Source organism: Natator depressus, chromosome 5 (assembly GCF_965152275.1).
Source record: "Natator depressus isolate rNatDep1 chromosome 5, rNatDep2.hap1, whole genome shotgun sequence".
NCBI classification, from domain to species: domain Eukaryota; kingdom Metazoa; phylum Chordata; order Testudines; family Cheloniidae; genus Natator; species Natator depressus.
This window is the reverse complement of record NC_134238.1, coordinates 63,232,673-63,246,651: the sequence shown is the minus strand read 5'-3', so window position 1 is coordinate 63,246,651 and position 13,979 is coordinate 63,232,673. Positions and strand designations below refer to the sequence as shown.

Genomic DNA, 13,979 nt, shown 5'->3' with positions numbered 1-13,979 from the left:
ACGCCGATTCTGGGCCCGGGAAACAAGCACAGACTGGTGGGACCGCACAGTGTTGCAGGTCTGGGATGATTCCCAGTGGCTGCAAAACTTTCGCCTGCGTAAGGGCACTTTCATGGAACTTTGTGACTTGCTTTCCCCTGCCCTGAAGCGCATGAATACCAAGATGAGAGCAGCCCTCACAGTTGAGAAGCGAGTGGCAATAGCCCTGTGGAAGCTTGCAACGCCAGACAACTACCGGTCCGTCGGGAATCAATTTGGAGTGGGCAAATCTACTGTGGGGGCTGCTGTGATGCAAGTAGCCAATGCAATCAAAGATCTGTTGATATCAAGGGTAGTGACTCTGGGAAATGTGCAGGTCATAATGGATGGCTTTGCTGCAATGGGATTCCCTAACTGTGGTGGGGCCATAGACGGAACCCATATCCCTATCTTGGCATCGGAGAACCAAGCCGGCAAGTACATAAACTGCAAGGGGTACTTTTCAATAGTGCAGCAAGCACTGGTGGATCACAAGGGACATTTCACCAACATCAATGTGGGATGGCTGGGAAAGGTACATGAGGCTCGCATCTTCAGGAACTCTGGTCTGTTTCAAAAGCTGCAGGAAGGGACTTTATTCACAGACCAGAAAATAACCGTTGGGGATGTTGAAATGCCTATAGTTATTCTTGGGGACCCAGCCTACCCCTTAATGCCATGGCTCATGAAGCGGTACACAGGCAGCCTGGACAGTAGTCAGGAGCTGTTCAACTACAGGCTGAGCAAGTACAGAATGGTGGTAGAATGTGCATTTGGATGTTTAAAAGCGCGCTGGGACAGTTTACTTACTCTGTTAGACTTCAGCGGAACCAATATTCCCACTGTTACTACTGCTTGCTGTGTGCTCCACAATATCTGTGAGAGTAAGGGGGAGACGTTTATGGCGGGGTGGGAGGTTGAGGCAAATCGCCTGGCTGCTGGTTACGCGCAGCCAGACACCAGGGCGGTTAGAAGAGCACAGGAGAGCACAGTGCGTATCAGAGAAGCTTTGAAGACCAGTTTCATGACTGGCCAGGCTACGGTGTGAAAGTTCTGTTTGTTTCTCCTTGATGAAACCCCCCGCCCCTTGGTTCACTCTACTTCCCTGTAAGCTAAGCACCCTCCCCTCCTCCCTTCGATCACCACTTGCAGAGGCAATAAAGTCATTGTTGCTTCACATTCATGCATTCTTTATTAATTCATCACACAAATAGGGGGATAACTGCCAAGGTAGTCTGGGAGGGGTGGTGGAGGAGAAAAGCACTGGGAGGGGTGGTGGAGGAGGGAAGGACAAGGACACACAGCACTTTAAAAGTTTAAAACTTTAAAACTTATTGAATGCCAGCCTTTTGTTGCTTGGGCAATCCTCTGGGGTGGAGTGGCTGGATAGCCAGAGGCCCCGCCACCGCTTTCTTGGGCACCTGGGTGAGGAGGCTATGGAACTCGGGGAGGATGGCAGTTGGTTACACAGGGGTTGTAGCAGCGGTCTGTGCTCCTGCTGCCTTTTCTGCAGCTCAACCATACGCTGCAGCGCATTAGTTTGATCCTCCAGCAGCCTCAGCATTGAATCCTGCCTCCTCTCATCACGCTGCCGCCACCTTTCAGCTTCAGCCTTCTCTTCAGCCTGCCACTTACTCTCTTCAGCCCGCCACCTCTCCTCCCGGTCATTTTGTGCTTTCTTGCACTCTGACATTGTCTGCCTCCACGCATTCGTCTGTGCTCTGTCAGTGTGGGAGGACAGCATGAGCTCAGAGAACATTTCATCACAAGTGTGTTTTTTTCGCCTTCTAATCTTCACTAGCCTCTGGGAAGGAGAAGATCCTGTGATCCTTGAAACACATGCAGCTGGTGGAGAAAAAAAAAGGGACAGTGGTATTTAAAGAGACACGTTTTATAGAACAATGGACATACTCTTTCACGGTAAACCTTGCTGTTAACATTACATACACAGCACGTGCTTTCGTTCCAAGGTCGCATTTTGCCTCCCCCCACCACGTGGCTAGCCCCTCACTCCTCACCCCTCCCCGTGGCTAACAGCGGGGAACATTTCTGTTCAGCCACAGGCAAACAGCCCAGCAGAAATGGGCACCTCTGAATGTCCCCTTAAGAAAAGCACCCTATTTCAACCAGGTGACCATGAATGATATCACTCTCCTGAGGATAACACAGAGAGATAAAGAAGGGATGTTGTTTGAATGCCAGCAAACATACACTGCAATGCTTTGTTCTACTATGATTCCCGAGTACGTGCTACTGGCCTGGTGTGGTGTAGTAAAGTGTCCTACTATGGTGGACGGAATAAGGCTGCCCTCCCCAGAAACCTTTTGCAAAGGCTTTGGGAGTACATCCAGGAGAGCCGCAAATGCCAGGGCAAATTAATCACTAAACATGCTTGCTTTTAAACCATGTATAGTATTTTAAAAGGTACACTCACCAGAGGTCCCTTCTCCACCTGGCGGGTCCGGGAGGCAGCCTTGGGTGGGTTCGGGGGGTACTAGCTCCAGGTCCAGCGTGAGAAACAGTTCCTGGCTGTCGGGAAAACCGGTTTCGCCGCTTGCTTGCTGTGAGCTATCTACAACTTCATCATCATCATCTTCCTCGCCCCAAAACCTGCTTCTGTGTTGCCTCTATCTCCATTGAAGGAGTCAAACAACACGGCTGGGGTAGTGGTGGCTGAACCCCCTAAAATGGCATGCAGCTCATCATAGAAGCGGCATGTTTGGGGCTCTGACCCGGAGCGGCCGTTTGCCTCTCTGGTTTTCTGGTATGCTTGCCTCAGCTCCTTATGTTTCACGTGGCACTGCTTCAGGTCCCTGTTATGGCCTCTGTCCTTCATGCCCTGGGAGATTTTGACAAAGGTTTTGGCATTTCGAAAACTGGAACGGAGTTCTGATAGCACGGATTCCTCTCCCCATACAGCGATCAGATCCCGTACCTCCTGTTCGGTCCATGCTGGAGCTCTTTTGGAGCGATTCTGGGACTCCATCATGGTCACCTCTGCTGATGAGCTCTGGCCAGCGTGGCAAGCTGCAGGTGACCATGCAAAGAGGAAATTGAAATTCAAAAGTTTGTGGGCCTTTTCCTGTCTACCTGGCAAGTGCATCTGAGTTGAGAGGGCTGTCCAGAGCGGTCACAATAGAGCACTCTGGGATAGCTCCCGGAGGCCAATACTATCTAATTGCATCCACAGTACCCCAAAATCGACCCGGCAAGGCCAATTTCAGCACTAATCCCCTTGTCGGGGGTGGAGTAAGGAATTATTTTTAAGAGCCCTTTAAGTCGAAAAAAGGGCTTCATCGTGTGGACGGGTGCAGGGTTAAATCGATTTAACGCTGCTAAATTCAACCTCAACTCCTAGTGTAGACCAGGGCTGAGCAACCCTGATTTACACAAGTTGAAGATATTCTAGACCCACATTTGTTTAGCTTTTCCCTCCTCTCCATTCTCCTAGTCCAACACTCGATTTTAGACTAATGGGTTTCATATTGTCTTTCCACATGGAACTTGTATACCAAAACTGGATTATAACTGAAAACTCATAAGGAATATATGCATTTTCATACCAGTACAGATCAGCAGTCCATCTAGTCTTCAGCAGAGTTGTGTCTGTAAAACATTGACACTAGTAAATGTTTTTGTAGACTCACACTATTAAACTGTTTCAATTAAACCATTGTCTAACTATTTTAACCCTAATTAAGAGTCCTTCCTTCCTATTTCAGAGCCCATTGTGTGAGATATGAAAGGAACTGTTACACATTTTAAACGTGTCATACAAACAGAATTAAATCAATACTGCACTGAAAACATACACAATTAGGTTTCAGAGTGGTAGCCGTGTTAGTCTATATCCACAAAAACAATGAGGAGTCCTTGTGGCACCTTAGAGACTAACAAATTTATTTGGGCATAAGCTTTCATGGGCTAGAACCCATTTCATCAGATGCATGGAGTGGAAAATACAGGAGCAGGTATAAATACATGAAAAGATGTGAGCTGCCTTACCAAGTGTGAGGTCAGTCTAACGAGACAATTCAATTGACAGGAGGATACCAAGAGAGGAAAAATGACTTTTTAAGTGGTAATGAGAGTGGCGCATTTCAGACAGTTGACAAGAAAGTGTGAGTAACAGTAGTGGGAAATTACTATTGGGGAAATTAGGTTTAGGTTTTGTAGTGACCCAAGCACTCCCAGTCTTTACTCAGGCCTATTCTGATGGTGTCCAGTTTGCAAATTAATTCCAGTTCTGCAGTTTCACGTTGGAATATGTTTTTAAGTTTGTTTGTTGAAGAATGGCCACTTTTAGGTCTGTTATTGAGTGACCAAGGGTATTGAAGTGTTCTCCTACTGGTTTTTGAATGTTATGATTCCTGATGTCAGATTTGTGTTCATTTATTCTTCTGCTGTATGTCTTAACCGCTTCCACAATCTAGTCAGTGAGGCTTGCGTGATTCAGCATTGAAGACTCTTCCTGCTGAATATGAAGTTTGCTTAGAATAAATAATATGAATCGAATCATGTGATTCATGGGCCAAATTAAAAAGCTGACATTCATGGATGGAAAGAGGATAAATCTGCAACTTCTACGTTCAGAAGTACATGACTACCAGCACAGCTTATTTGGCAGTAAAAGTTATGGGGATAGTACTTAAATAATTGATGACAGCGTGGTTGCTTTGTAAATTCCTAATCTGCCATTTACAATCATACCTAAGAAAATCCATTGATCTTCTGTGAAAATTGCTTTCTTTCCTGAGTTAATTGTATCGTTTATAATTCATAGTGTAGCAATTTGAGAGTCCTCTTAAAAGAAGGTCTCTGTGTGTATCTGAGGTGCAGTAATGCAATGTATAGAATATACTTCTGGGAATTTCCATAGTGGTGGAGTTGTGGCTTTTTGTGCTTTTAATGAGGTGCATTCATCTTGTTTCTTTAGAGGTCATGCATGGATCTGAGTGCAGGCACTCTGCATAACATAGGATAAAAGTGAACGTTTACAGTACAAATTACTTGACTTTTTTAATGAGAAGTAGCGCAGTCACGTTCTGAGTTCCTCGCATTGTTTTCACCTGGTTATCTAATTGTTAGATATTCTTTGCACTCAGTGCCTCCACCAAGCAGCCAGGTACATAAACTAACAGACGTTCCCTATGAGCTGTAAGACATTACTCATAATAAAGGAAGAAAATCAAGGACTGACAGATTATAAAGCTAAACAAACATTTTATTCCCAGAAAGAATAAGGGGAAACTAAAAGAAAGGAAAGGGACCAAACAAGGGACTTGAGGCTGTCAACCAGTTGCACAGCAAAAAATGTGAACTACTTCTAAGTTAAGTAAAAAATAACTAAAATGCCCCCAAAGTGTCCCCACAGGACTTGCTGGTTGATGGAGCTGGAGCTCAATGAGAAGGGCTGGCATCTCTTGCTGGGAAACTGATGAGTAGCCCTTTCAGATGAAGGGCTTCCCTGGCTGCATTAAGCCCTGGCTGTCCCATGGTACAGGGAAGGCCTAACAGGCACAGTTGGCAATCAGTCCTTCCAGGTGTGGCTGAGTCTTGAGGTTCATTTTCTCCTTTGTGCAGCTGGGGGCTCTGAATCAGTCTCAAGCCCTGTGGCTGAGAGAGAGACAAAATAGCATCTCCCTTTCTGCAGCACCCATCCAGCACCCTCAAGCTGTTTGTGCCTCTCAAGCACAGACACGATTTTTGTAACAGGTTATGCAGAAGAAATCAAATTCTGGGGTAGAGGGGTTCCTTAACTGTACCGGAGGGCAGAATGGGGGTTAATATGTTCAAATATGGAAGAAATACACTCACGCAAATCGGTGCAATGGAGGTGTGGTGCTCTGGGAATAAATCAGAGTCGTATAGTGAATTAGGCTGTTGTCTATAAGACCTCTGCCTTATTTGTTGTGGAGGTTGGAAAGTGGGTACGTATGGGATATGTGGGAACACGTGGTCCAAGACCCTCCCAAAACATAAGGTCCACCCCCCCTAAACCAAGGGAGAGGAACTATTGAGCTCAGGCTCCAAATGATTACTTAGGGCAACAAATGAAAAACAAGGAATGGGAATGGAGGTCAAAGGTTGAAAATTAGGGAACCAGAATGGGACACTCCAGGCAGTGCGTGCCCCTCCTCAGAAGCATCTAAGGCAGCAGTGGCTGCTGCCCACAAAAACTACACTCAGTGACATGATTTGACAAGAGACTAGAACTATGCATCACAGTCATGGAGTACCACTCCCCCCACTCTAGCTTCCCTTGTTGTGTGATGGATGGCCATCTTGGCCAGTGCCAGGAGAAGGTTGATGACTTTGTGGGACCATAGATGGGGTGTGTTAGAATAAATACAAGAGGGGTAAAGTGCAGCCAGAACCTCAGTAAGAGTGTCAGAAGGAGACAGAAGAGGGGCTACAGCCTGACACACACTAATTCAATGTGCATCAGGGTCTCTCTCTTGCTGCAGAAGGGACAGGTGTCAGGGGACTCCATGAGTTTCAATGCATTCCTATCAGGAGTTGTGTTGCTAGTGGTGTTGATCTGTAATTCAGAAGAGGAAGGAATAGTTCTTCCTACTGTAGGATTTCCTTCACTGTCAGTACAGTCAAGGCTGCTTGTACAATAAAGTGGGCTGCTAGTAGTATGATCAAAATAATATTTTGTTCACAATGACAAATTCTGCTGCAATGAATTATGGTCCACTGTTCATCAATAATTGTTATGGAATACCAAAATGACCAAAAGTGCACTTTGGTTTCTCAATAACATTGTGAAATATTATGTCTTTCAAGTATATTATTTCTATATACCAAGAAAACTAGTCAACAGCAATCAGGTAATGCTGTCCTCTGAATTCATATAAATCCACAGCTAGTCTCTCCCAAAGTCTGGTGAAAAAATGCACTTTCATAAAGCTCATTTCTCTGATATCAAATATGCATCAAACATAGCCAGAATCCTTTCATAAGCATTTTTGTGACTGTCTTCAGTAAAGTTAAAGGATTCAAAAAAATGGTCTTCCTGCTTTCCCCATAGCATAAATTAGATTCCTGAATATCTCCAGTTTCCTGGTGGAGCTTTGTAGCAATTTGAAATGTTGCAAAAATACTGCTTCCAGTCTGTCCATTGTGAAGGTTTATCAAAGTTTATGTTCTCTAGGGCATGTTGATGAGATCCTGCAAACTTTATTGCTTTGTTCCTTTTCTTTGCAACTGTTGTTGTTTTGTTCTTTCTATTTGTTCTCCCCTGGCACTAGTTTACTTCTGACATCATGCCATTTACTTCTTGTACACAGAAGGTTGCAGGGCTGCTACTAGCAGGTCAGGCTTCTGTATATATATATATATATATATATATATATATATATATATATATATATATATATACACAGACTGACTACATAGCTTAGTTTTCAGAAAGATATACACCAGATCTTCCATAAGATCTTTTAATGCTCAGTCAGGTATGGGTAAGGTTAGGTTCAATAAGGTATTTTACATACAGCACCACCTGATCGTTCAACGGTATAATACAGTTTAGCATTCCATTCCATAGACAGACAATCTTAATTTGGCATGTTCTAACTTTTAAATGATTGGCTTTTTAGTCTTAACTGTGTGTGTGTGTGTGTGTGTGTGTGTGTGTGTGTGTGTGTGTGTGTGTGTGAGTGTGAGTGTGAGAGAGAGAGAGAGAGATTTACATGCATACACTGACATGCTTTCAGGTTTGACTTCAGTGTGTCTTTATATTGTTAGTACAGAGAGTGAACACCTAGTTGTCTCTGTGCTACTTCCATAAGAGCCTATGGCATGGTTACCCAATAGTTAATTCCAGGTGAAAGGACTGCTTGTGTATGAGAAGTGTTTATTCCAAATCAGAAATGAGTATAAACTAAGAAACATCTTCAGTTTTGGAAGAATAAAATATTGTAATTCAAAGCAAATGTAAAGAAGCAGAAAAAATCCTAACACAAATCCCCATAAAATAGGACCAGAGAACATCATGATTAATGACTGTGAGGAGCAATGAGAACACACAGAGACATACTCACACACACACACACACACACAAGTACCTAGCCCACCAAAAACACAAAAAAACCCAAACCCCAAAAAATAATAAAAAAAATCCCAACAAAACCAGGAGTTTGTTCCCTATCATATCTTTTGTACACTATGGATTCTTCCTGATCTAACAAGTATGCTGACCCTCCCTTTTCAATTTGTATTAATTACAAACTTAAAACAAACAAAAGCTCCCTAGTAAATTAATTTCTATTTGAAGAAAGCAAGTAACGTCCTTACCTGCAAACAGAAGAGGATTAAATTTTTGCTGTACTCTTGGCACAGGAGACAACAAGGTCAAACACTCCATTTGCCTGAATTTTCAGCACAGCATGTGGGAAATTGAATATGCAGCTGCCATTTTTAAGTTGAGAGAATGATGCCTATCTTACTCTGCTAGGAGTGCATACAAGAGCACCCATCCTACTGAACATGCATTGTGTATAGAGTATGTCAACTGTCCACATACTAGTATTTAAAAAAACTATAGGTATATGTGAGGTCAGAAACATGCAAGAATCACAAACAGTTACATGTGGGACAGACAAGATTGTCCAGGACCATTACAGGCTGTTGTATCCTTGCTTTGCACTCTTCACGTTTTTCACAAAAATGTTAATGTGACTTGCTTCAAAGAGATTAATAGAGATATGACAAATCTGCTGCCACCATGCTCTGTTGTGGGCTGTTGCTTCTGAGTTGCTGGGTCCAACCTGACGTACTTTCAAGCTTGATATCAATGTATCTTTATATGGTTTGTACTGGACACCATGAGAATGAATGTCTTGCTATAGCTGACCATAAAATAGGGCTTTGAGTATTCTTGAGTTGGCCTTGTGAAAAAGATTTACAGGCCAACACAACTGAGCTTTTATGAGTATGCTTTGAATGCCAGAGATCCAACAATGATTAAGGATTTTGATATTCGGACTCTTGTCCTACCCTTTGACCCTGAAAACAGACTGAAGGCAGTAAGTATGGATCTCACAACTCTACAGAAGCATTGGGAACACAACTTTCCAATAGACATTTAGCTTAGTGCTTATTTTAACACTGCTATCATTCCATAGGTCATGAGACAGCATTCCAAATGCAAAGCTGGCCTTGGCCATGCAATGGGTAATCTCATCATCAGTTGTGGTATTCTGTGACAGCATACTCCCTAGGTAGCAAAACTTCCCCATGGACTTCAGAGGAGAGTTGTTTATCTAATTCAGACCAACATGTACGTCTCTCAGAACAGGTTGGTCCAATACTTCCATTTTCTTTAGGCCAATTGTGAAAACAAAGGAATTGACTGCACAAGTGAAGTGATCAGTTAAAAACTGAATGTCATCAATCGTTTAGGCAACCAGTGCACCATCATCAGCAAACAACAACTTCAGACAAACAGACCAAACTCCAACAGAAACTCATGGAAGTATTTCCCTTAGCTATAGAAGCCTCAGTGGAAGTTGAGACAGCCTGGAAACATTTTTAGGATATGACCTATATTATGGCTGCTGAAGTTCTCAGCTTCGTTAAGAGGAAACTGTAACATTGCACTCCATTTGCACATCAAAATATGCTTATGAATGTGAGTATGATGTAACTGGAATATGCTTTATGCAAAAGGTCTTTTGTAAGGTAACACTACGAAGCTTATAATCTACTGAGTGTGTTCATCCTATTTGTCTGCATGTATTATCTCTATGTGTTGAGTTAGGAGAATAAGATATAAACTTGTATCACTGATGAAACATATTAAGTGGATGCCGTTAAGGGTGCTCCAGAAACGATCAGTTGTAAATGGCCTTAGCTACTTGAAAGCCTTCCTGTGTATGTGTGGGCCAGCCATGGGGAATGGAAAGTAGGGGTCTTACAGTGATATGTGACCATGTCACCTGATAATGAAGTCCATCTTAAATCTGGTACTTTTCAATTTAGAAGGAGAGGTGGGGAACCAGAGAGACAAGAGATGCCTGCCTTGTGCCAAAGCTATAAAAGAGGGTTGAGCAGGACAAAAGGGTCTGCCAGTCATGAGAAAACCCCTGTTTACCACCTAAGATGTCTGCTGGAACTAACAAGGACTGTACCAGGGGAAAGGATTGGGCCCTGAGTAGGAAGGAGTCTAGTCTGTGAAAAAAGCTTATTGGAACATCTCTGAGGATGAGATATTACCTGTAATCAGTTTCTTAATGTATTAGGCTTAGACTAAGAAAGGGATAGATAATAGGACAGAAAATATCATGTTGCCTCTATATAAATCCATGATATGCCCACATCTTGAATACTCTGTACAGATGTGGTTGCCCCATCTCAAAAAAGATATATTGGAATTGGAAAGGGTTCAGAAAAGGGCAACAAAAATTATTAGGGGTATGGAACAGATTCTGTATGAGGAGAGATTAATAAAACTGGGACTTTTCAGCTTGGAAAAGAGATGGCTAAGGGGAGATATGATTGAGGTCTATAAAATCATGATTGGTGTAGAGAAAGTAGATAAGGAAGTGTTGTTTACTACTTCTCATAACACAAGAATTAGGGGTCATCATATTAAATTAATAGGCAGCAGGTTTAAAACAAATAAAAGGAAGTATTTCTTCACCCAACACACAGTCAACCTGTGAAACTCCTTGCCAGAGGATGTTGTGAAGGCCAAGACCATAACAGGGTTAAAAAAAGAACTAGATAAATTAATGGAGGATAGGTCCATCAATGGCTATTACCCAGGATGGGCAGGAATGGTGTCCCTAGCTTCTGTTTGCCAGAAGCTCGGAATGAGCAAAAGGGGATGGATCACTTGATGATTACCTGTTCTGTTCATTCCCTTTGGGGCACTGGTCACTGTCGGAAGACAGGATACTGGGCTAGATGGACCTTTGGTCTGACCCAGTAGGGCCATTCTTATGTTATGTTCTTATGACTTGCGAGTTTGTTTTATTTTGCTTTTGTGACTTACTTTGTTGTGTCTGTTATTACTTGAAACCACTTAAATCCTATTTTTTATACTTAATATAATCACTTTAGTTTATTAATAAACCCAGAGTAAGTGATTAATGGCGGGGGGGAGCAAACAGCTGTGCATATCTCTCTATCAGTGTTATAGAGGGCGGACTATTTATGAGTTTACCCTGTACAAGCTTTATGCAAAGTAAAACAGATTTATTTGGGGTTTGGATCCCATTAGGAACTGGGTGTCTGGGTGCTGGAGATAAATAACCTGCAGAGCTGTTTTCAGTTAAGTCTGCAGCTTTGGGGGCATGGACCGGACCCTGGGTCTTTGTTGTTGAGCCAGATATGCTAGCTTGCTGCAAGACAGGGTTTCGGAAGTCCCAAGGTAGCAGGGAAAACGGGCTCAGAGGTAATTTCAGCACATCATGTGACAGTCCCAAGGGGATCTCTGTGACCGAACCAGTCAGAAACATCAGGACTCATTTGATGAGAATGACCTGAAATATGTCAACTCTTGAAATCCTAGGTAGCCTAGGAGCTAGGAAGGCTACATATCCGGTGAGCAAAACAGATGATCCAGCTCTAACTTTGAAAAATGAAAATCTAGTGCTGGGAAAAGAAAGTGGTGGAGTTAAAACTGGCAGCAGACCAGACACCAAAAGCTTTTTTTCTGGCCTTTGTGCTATCTATGGCCACAGGTTCAATGGGATAACCCCTCTATGCACACTGGACAACAATCAATGCTTAACTGAAAAAAGAAAAAAAAATACTTTCCCAATGATGGAACATTTCAGTTAACTTCTTAATCACAATTCCAATATTTCTTCCACAACACCCATTAAAAAGAAGAACTTGCAGTAGCACCATCTTATGAGAGACCATAAGAGCAATCAAGCAGATGTCAAAAAGGAAAGCATATGGACAGGATGACATTTCAGCAAAGATACATATGCAGGGTGGGTATCACATTGCAAGGCATCTCACATGGCTCTTGCATTATCTGCGACCAGAAGTCAGTGCCACAGATTCAAGGATGCCAACCGTGTCCATCTCTATAAACATAACAGTGATAGGGCAAACTGTGATAAGCACAGATTTCTCCACTCTCTCTTGCTGGGAGAATTGTTGCACAGGTCATATTGAATAGACTTAACTCCCATCTTATGGAAGCCATCATCCCCAAGTCTCAGTGTGGATTTCAGTCAGGAAAGGGCACTTTAGACACAATCTTCACAGCCCATCAGTTTCAGGAAAAGTGCTGGGTGCAAAACCATGGTCTTTATATTGTTTGTCAACCTAGCTAAAGCTTTTGGTGCTGTAAATCGTAAGGGACTCTGGAAACTTTTGTTCATCTTTGGATGCCCTGCAAAGTTTATTTCTATAATTTGGACCTTCTATGACGGGACGATAGCCAGACTGGTGGAAAATGCTGAAATAAAGAACTCCTTTATGGTCACCAATGTTACCACACAAGATTGCATGCTGGCTCCCATGCTCTTTTCCATCCTTTTTTCAGCTATGCTTAGGGATGCATTTCATGACATTGACAGAGGAGTATTTATCCAGTTCCACACTGATGGGAAGTTGTTCAATCTTCAGTGCTTCTGTGCTCATGCAAAAGTACCAGATTTACTCAAAAAGGAGCATTGAATATTCAAATACATTAAATGTGGGGTATGGGTCTATTTTCATATTGCAAGTTTTCATTTAAATACACCTGCTTCAAAATGGGTCAAAATTCCAGTTTGTTAAATTAGTTTTGCTTTAAGCTTTTAAAGAAATATAATGAATAGAAATGGAAAGGATATTGTGTCTGTCTACGTACCTCCACAGGTAGCTGCATTCCAACAGTACAGCTGGTATCCCACAGTCCTCTTGTTTACCAGAAATGATCTCAACGCAGTGCTTGAGTTATAACAGTAAACCTTTCTGTTTGAACTATCCCAGTCTTCATTTTGTACCTTTTCCCATCAACATTTGTTATGGGTGGTTACAACATTTTATAAACTTTTATCCACTTCGCTACAGTTGAACTCACTAACTGGAACCTAACAATCTACCCCAATTCTACAACAGGGCTTAAGTATGTGCTTAAGTGCTTTACTGAATCTAGACTTAAATCCTGATTAGTTGGTGAGATTGTAATATTGAAAATAATATTGAGTTATAGCTAGTGTGGGCAGCAGAGTTATTTTGAAGTTAACTAAAGCACATTATTTGCAACTAAAAAGGTTTCTCCTCTAAATATGCCAGGTTGAGTACAGAAGAATCCATCTTAACTAGAGCTATTGGAGAAATAACTGAATACTTCAGGGGATTGATAATGAGATATAAAGCCTTTCATGTCTAAGTCATCAGTTCAAATCAAGACCAGCTGGCAATGAAAAAAGCTATTATCTGATGGCTGTTCAGGGTTATATCTCTGAACTGAATCTGGCTATCCCAGACTAGTTCTTTGTAGATCGGTCTGGCTTAGAGTCACTCAGTTGATGATTTTTTAATGAGATTATAAGTTTGGTTGATAAAGGTAATAGTGTTGATGTAGTGTACTTAGATTTCTGTCAGGCGTTTGACTTGGCACTTCATGACATTTTGATTTTAAAAAAATTAGAATGATATAAAATTAATATGGCTCACACTGACCATTTTCATGTGCTTTCAATAAATATCACTAGTAAATCTCCATATCACATTAAGACACCGTAGCTATTCATATTGGCAGATTATTGTGGTGCAAGTCTTACCACACAGACCAATAATTACAACACAGAATAGACAGATTAGATTACCGGGTTCTGACAGAGTTACAAATATTAGTTTTATGGCGGTCGATTACTCACAGTTAACTCACACGATTAACTAAAAAAATTAATCGCGATTAATTGACGTTTTAATCGCATTGTTAAACAATAGAATACCAATTGAAATTCATTAAATATTTTTGGATGTTTTTCTACATTTTC

General features: G+C 42.1%; 1 long non-coding RNA gene across 1 annotated transcript; it reads right to left on the bottom strand.

Annotated features, from left to right (window-relative positions):
* Nucleotides 1-1,265: 1,265 nt before the first annotated feature.
* LOC141988179 (uncharacterized) lies at nt 1,266-12,912 on the bottom strand. The gene is made up of 4 exons (XR_012639685.1): nt 12,842-12,912; nt 3,582-3,624; nt 2,453-3,045; nt 1,266-1,863 (listed from the first exon to the last, which is right to left on the bottom strand). It is a non-coding gene; the product is annotated as an uncharacterized LOC141988179 (long non-coding RNA).
* Between the last annotated feature and the right edge of the window lie 1,067 nt (nt 12,913-13,979).